The sequence below is a fragment of the Lygodium microphyllum genome, chromosome 26 (genome assembly GCF_053477565.2).
Source record: "Lygodium microphyllum isolate KBCC chromosome 26, Lygodium_microphyllum_v1.1.10, whole genome shotgun sequence".
NCBI classification, from domain to species: domain Eukaryota; kingdom Viridiplantae; phylum Streptophyta; class Polypodiopsida; order Schizaeales; family Lygodiaceae; genus Lygodium; species Lygodium microphyllum.
Window position 1 is genome coordinate 62,175,704 of NC_141160.1, and position 6,661 is coordinate 62,182,364.

A 6,661-nucleotide genomic window follows, 5' to 3' on the forward strand; every position below is an offset into this window, starting at 1 on the left:
GAGCTGATACATGCGACTACCATGAGTAATCTCTTGCAAGCTGATGACACTCAAAGAAGCATAAAAAAAGGCACAAAAGAATCCAAGCATGCATCATATTTTTATTTTTAGTCAAGAGACTAATACTACATTGTTGCAAAATCAATAAAATACACACTTACATGAGGGGACCACATCCACATCCATCATAAATAAATGGTATACACAAAAGTGTTGCGTGCATGCATTTGTGAAGGGTAGGAATACTCAAAATTAAAGGCCAAAGGTCTTATAATATCAAATGTATCAAAAATTCAAAGAAATAATAAAATAAGAAGGGGTGTGTTTTTTGGGGAAGAGGTGGGGTGGAGTGCATAAGTGGTTATGTGCCTCTTTCCCTTCCCTCTCTTGTCCAATCGCATATTCTCCTTTTGGTGGTGCAAAAATTTGTTCTCTCTCCTCTCTCCTCTATCTTTTTTGCATAAATTTCTATTTTCCCTTTTGTTCTTGCATAATGATTGAAGCTATGGATAAAGATGATGAAGATGACAAATTGGTTCATTATTAAAAGAGAGATTTATGGTTTCTTGTCAGTTTTTGAGATTAATGGTAGAGCCATACACATAGATTTTGTGTGCTTTGTCCCTGGTTTTGTGGTTGATTATGTTCATGGGAGGGTTGCTGTCATTTTGGTGCGCAGTCGGGGAAACAAGCTGATCTCAAATCTGAGTTGGAATGTGAAGGAGGCAATTGCTACTATGATTTTTTAGTTTTGATTACAACACATACCACTTGTACAAATATCCTTCCCTACAACCAAGGGAGTAAAGGTTCTCTTAATCATGCTGTCTGGCATGCTACAATCAGCCTTGAGCAATGACCACACCAAAAAAGAGAACAAGATCATGAAGAGAGGGAAGAAGAAAGGCAAGAAGCCCAATGGTGTTTCTAGTCCACAATTGCACCTGGAATTTGAGAGCAAGAGAGAGATAATTGGAGGCACAAATGAAAGGACTGTAGATATGGTCACAACTATCCTTCTTGGGGGGGCACAATAAAGGCAGACATCGTTCAATGGTCATAGAAGAGGATGGCTAGAAAAAGAATAAATTTTTGAGGTTGCATCCTGTCTCATTTAGTGATGTAACATTGGATTTGGGTCATAGTGATGTAACATTGGATTTGGGTCACCACTCGTAGAGCATGATATCATGGGCTACACATCAGCACTGCATCAATCCATATTATTAGAAGAAAGAGAAGAAGAAAGGAGGGGCAATGAGATTCTAGAGAGAGAGAGAAAGAGAATCTGAAGAGCAACATGAGGGTTTTTCTTCGTAGATGTGGTTGTGGAAGCCGCACGAGTTCATGCAAAATCACTCCACTGCCACGTCCACCGCCGTCAATACCAGGTACACCACCTCCGATTTTTCGCTTCACCCACAGAGCACCTACTGCCAGCGCCTCGATGTCCGAGCACTTCAGAGATTTCCCCTTTGAATACACCCCGTTCGTGATCTTGCCGTCGAGTGTGACATAGGCTGGGACAGAGGCATTAAGCTTGTCATGATAGGCGGAGAGGGTTCCCACCAGGAGCTCACGGAGGGGTGGCGTGCTAACGACCAAGGGAGAGAGCGAGGAGAGGAAGTCGGTGATGACAAAGTGCTGGGTGGGTGTGAAGGCGCCATACCAGATAAGGTAGACGGAGAGCCGTTTGGGGCTGGTGAGGAGGGGCCCGTTGTGGTAAGAGAGAATGAGGGGCGTAGTTGGGACCAAAGCCGCCAGCCGACAGCTATTCAAAGGCCTGCACGAAGCACCACCATGCAGCATAACAACACACACTAGCAATAACACCCGGACATTGAATCGCTTACACATAATGAGAGAGAGAGAGAGAGAGAGAGGAGGCATTTGTGTCAGACACAGTAGAAGAGTCACATCCCATCAAAAGAAGAAGAAGAAGAATAAGAAGAACTTGTATCAGAAGAAGGCAGAGAGAGCACAAGAGCCTCGATTCTTGCTGTCTCCCCCTTGCCATGCGAGAGAGAGAGGTTTTCCCCTGTCCCAACAGGTCCAACAGTTGTGCTTCCCTTTCCCCCCTCCTTATCCACCCTTTGCCCTTTCTTTCCCTCTTCTCCACCAAAAACCTTATCCCTAATCATGAGCAACCAAAGACACCCATGAAAGGAAAGGAGGAGAGAGAAAAACTTTTTCATTGTGTGGTCAAAGGAGTCCCCTTTCAAAATTCCCTTCATTCCTTCAAGCTTGGTATTCCTAGCCCACCTCCTCTTTTTCCTCAATTCCTCTCTTTCCTTTGTCCTTTCCTATGAAATCCGTGCAATGACCTAATGAGAAAAGTTAAAACTCCATGACCCTTAAAATTTATAATTAAGCTTTCAAATGGAAACCCTAATGATATTAATCTAAAAATCTTCATCCTCATATCTCATAATATTAACAAATCCCACTCCATATAAGGAGAAATATGTAAAGTTATATCTACAACATCAACTTATTCTTTCAAGTGCCTTCGGAGCTACGTGATGGATGGAATCATTCATCTTCCTTCATTGTGGGATGGAAAAGTTATTCTCATGGATCCTTATAGAAGATTGAACCCTATCTTTTGAAGACTATACAAGTTTTCAGTGTGGGAGTATGATGGAGGCAGGAGTTCCCTTACTCTGGTGGTCGTGGATTTGGAGTCCCATACCCTACCATGGCTAGGCCTCATCCTTGTGATCGAAGTTGTTTTACTAACAATTTTGGAAATGTTTTATGTTATACAGTGGTTCTTCTTTGACAAGGTTCGCGAGGATGCTTCCTTTCTAAGTGTGGGGATATGTTGAGAGTGGAAAAAGACTGAATTTTTGACTGATTTTTGTTATTTTTGAGGTTTGAATGATTGATTTTTGATGGATTTAGAGTGATGTATGGTTGTTAATGAAAGTGTTTGAGAGTGTTTTGGATGATATTGATTATGTTTTAGAATTTCATGATGATTTTTAGTAGAAATATGAAGCTCTGTGATGTTCTGATAGGTTTTGTTGAGGTTGGTTCTGATACCTTCTGTATAGCTTCTGTTTTGTTTTGATTTTCTTTTGTATGAAGCATGGATTGATGATTGATGAAGGTTGAAATGTTTTGAAAGCTTATTGAATAGTTTTTGATAGTTTGGAATGGTTTTAGTATGATTTATGAGGATTTGATGTTCTCTGATGACCTTCTGTAACCCTCTATAAACCTTCTGTAGAGCCTCTGTCTCTGCTCTGTATCTGTTCTGTCTCTACTTTGTTCTTGTTCTATATTTATTCTGTAAATCTTCTGTAAGTGTTCTGTAGAATGTATGTGTGACTTTGAAAAAGTTTTCTAACATTTGGAAAGGATGAATCTAAGTTCAAAAGAGCTAAAACAAATGGAAGAAGCAGTTGCTGAAGATTGAGGAAGAGAAGATTGAAGTGATAGTGATAGTAGCAAGCTATAAAGAGACACTGTAGTGGTCTGGTGCCTCTTCACATCAGACATACCTCTTGGGAGGTGCATCCACGACCTAAGAAGGATTATTGAGAGTCATTATTGAGTATTGTAGTGAGGAGATGATGTACTATTGAGAGAGAGAGAGAGAGAGAGAGAGAGAGAGAGAGAGCCAGAGATAGTCAATTTCTATCAAAACAACGTAACTGTATATGAGAGATTGAGAGAGAAAACTGTGAAGACATTGAAGAAGAATACTATGTGATTGATTTCCATTCAAAAATGGTGTATTATTTTATGTTCCTTGTTCTATTGATGGATTCTATGAAGATGTTGAAGATTATGGTTGATTCTATCAAATCCGTGGGAGATATCTACTATGATGCTATGTGAAGAATTATTGTTTTCTTTGTTTTGGTCATCAAAATCATGAAATAAAAGCTTGTTGATATTACAAGATAGATTTTCTTACAGTAGAATCCCTTTTTCCTTGGTGTTCCTCTTGGGGCTTCATGAAGAAGCACAAAAACAAGGCACAAAAGAATCCAAGCATGCATCATATTTTTATTTTTGCAAAAAACATTGTTGCAAAATCACTAAAATACACACTTACATGAGGGGGCCACATCCACATCCATCATAAATGGTATACAAAAAAGTGTTACATACATGCATTTGTGAAGGGTAGGAATACTCAAAATTAAAGGCCAAAGGTCTTATAATATCAAATGTATCAAAAATTCAAAGAAATAATAAAATACGAAGGGGTGTGCTTTTTGGGGAAGAGGTGGGGGGAGTGCACGAGTGGTTATGTGCCTCTTTCCCTTCCCTCTCTTGTCCAATCGCATATTCTACTTTTAGTGGTGTAAAAATTTGTTCTCTCTCCTCTCTCCTCTGTCTTTTATGCAGAAATTTCTATTTTCCCTTTTGTTCTTGCATAATGATTGAAGCTATGGATGAAGATGATGAAGATGACAAATTGGTTCATTATTAAAAGAGAGATTTATGGTCTCTTGTTAGTTTTTGAGATTAATGGCAGAGCCATACACATAGATTTTGTGTGCTTTGTCCTTGGTTTTGTGGTTGATTATGTTCGTGGGAGGGTTGCTGTCACAAGCTTTCACTGAGACCAGCATTGACTTCAAGCACGTCCCAAATGGTGGAAAACATTTCTATGATCATGTTCTACTTACTAATGTGCTTCTTTGGGCAATTGAAAACATGCCCCTATACATATTTTCCTAATATCTTGAGATAGTAATTTGTAATTCTCCTCCACAAATTAAAGACGTTGAGGTACAATATCTTACTTACTTGTTAAACCCACAAAAGGATGGCTATAGATCTTGTCACTGCTACAAGTAAAGTTTGGGAATGGCAAGATATCGCAAAAGGTGAAGGGTTATGGAGTTAGATCCTTGCTGATAACATCACAGTACTTCATGTAGATATGGCTCCAACAAATGATTAACAAACACAAGTTAGTGAAGTCAATGTTGAGAGGAATGCCAATAATGCTGAGATTGGATCAGTTCAAGCTGTAGCAAAGTGCAGTCCACCCCTACTAAAGTTTTAAGGCAAGGACTTCTTCTACTCCTATAAATTCTTCTTCGTCATGCTCCAACTCCTTCTACTCCTATAAATTCTTCCAAAAGTAATTGAGTACACCATTGTATATGGTGCGATAGTCCAGACCATGAGCACAAGGACTATCAAGACTTTGGACAGGCAAAAAGACTAAATTTGGTGGTCTGGAAGGACAGCATGATATGTTTCGGAGACACAGAGAAACCACTCAAAACAAATTTTGGCAAAGGAAGTATGAAGAAATTATTGGAGGAAACTCTCTTACATTCTTCTTATGTGAAGCAAGAGGTGGCAAGAGAAGCTGATGCCTATGGTCTTCAATTGGAGTAGTTATTGAAAGATAAGTCTCCTTTATGGTCCTATGCAGTGCACGCAGAAAAGAAAGGTAAAGCTTGATCATCTGAACTTTCATTCATAGGAGATGCAATTAGAAAAGGGACTAGATGGAATGATCGCGTAGATGTCTTCTCTAGACATGCTTATATTGCAAAATCTCAAGGGTTTGAAGCACTTGTTGAAGAAAAGCGCAAAAGAGATAATGATTAACCTGAAGGATCAAAGAAGATAACTAGCAGGAGTGAGCGAGTTCTTCAGCCTTCTTCTTCAGGACTAGAGCAGAGTATGGCCAACGTATAGAAGCCAAAAGTGCAAGAAGACCAAAAGTCCCCAAAGTTAAAGGATTCAAAGTCGAAGAAGCAACCTGGATTCAAGCTGCTGTCCGACATCGAGACATCCACAGACTTGAAAAAGGTACTTGAGTATTGAATTCTTAATTGTAAAATTGAATTTACACTTGGAGAAGTTTTAGGGATTGTCAAAAGAGAGTTTCAAGATGTTATTATTGACATCATAAAATGAAAGCGCCAAATTATTGAAGAGCCAACATAGGATATGATGCATCGAGAGGCTTTAGCTGTTGCTGAGGCTATTCTCTATGGATTACAAATTAAAGAGGTTGATTATGATGAAGAGACCATTGAGGAGCCTATAGATGGAGCTCTATGTATGCAGTCCAAGAAGTCTCTTCATCCTTTACTTCAACTCGTACAGTATGATGAGAGCAAAGATGCACCTAGATTGGTGCCTCGTAGCCATTTTTCTTGAAGTCACTGGGCTCGTGCGACTACAAAAACTGTCATCAAGCTTGGTGAGACTAACTCTTTGTGTTGCTCTTTTGGATAATGGTTTCGAGATTAATGTAATTGTGCGAGGATTATATGATACTGGTAGATGGCCAGTTGATGTGGATCATGCGGCCAACAACACTGCAGGAGATTTACATGCTGCTTGTCCAAATCTAAAGATTTCTATTGGAGATATGGGTGAGTCGTATCATTTCTTTGTACAAACCTCTTGTTCTTATCCTATTATTTTGGGGCAGCCATTTTACTAAGTCTCGAACGGAGACTAAGGTTCAAGATGATGGGTCTGCCTATGCACAAATCTGAAGCAAGGATGGGAAGAGAGCTGTCCAGTTCATGACTGTTTGTATTAATCATTAGTGAAATAAAGATTCTTTCAGGGATTCCCCTCTTCCAATAGGAGAGCCAAATTTTTGCTAGGTACCATTGTCTTGCGAAACGATGGTGGTACAAGTCAGGGAAAGCTCTCCCCTCCTGGT

At 39.6% G+C, this 6,661-nt stretch overlaps 1 pseudogene; it reads right to left on the bottom strand.

Annotated features, from left to right (window-relative positions):
- Nucleotides 1–1,265: 1,265 nt before the first annotated feature.
- LOC148013324 (protein PHOSPHATE-INDUCED 1 homolog) lies at nucleotides 1,266–1,809 on the bottom strand (annotated as a pseudogene).
- Nucleotides 1,810–6,661: the final 4,852 nt, after the last annotated feature.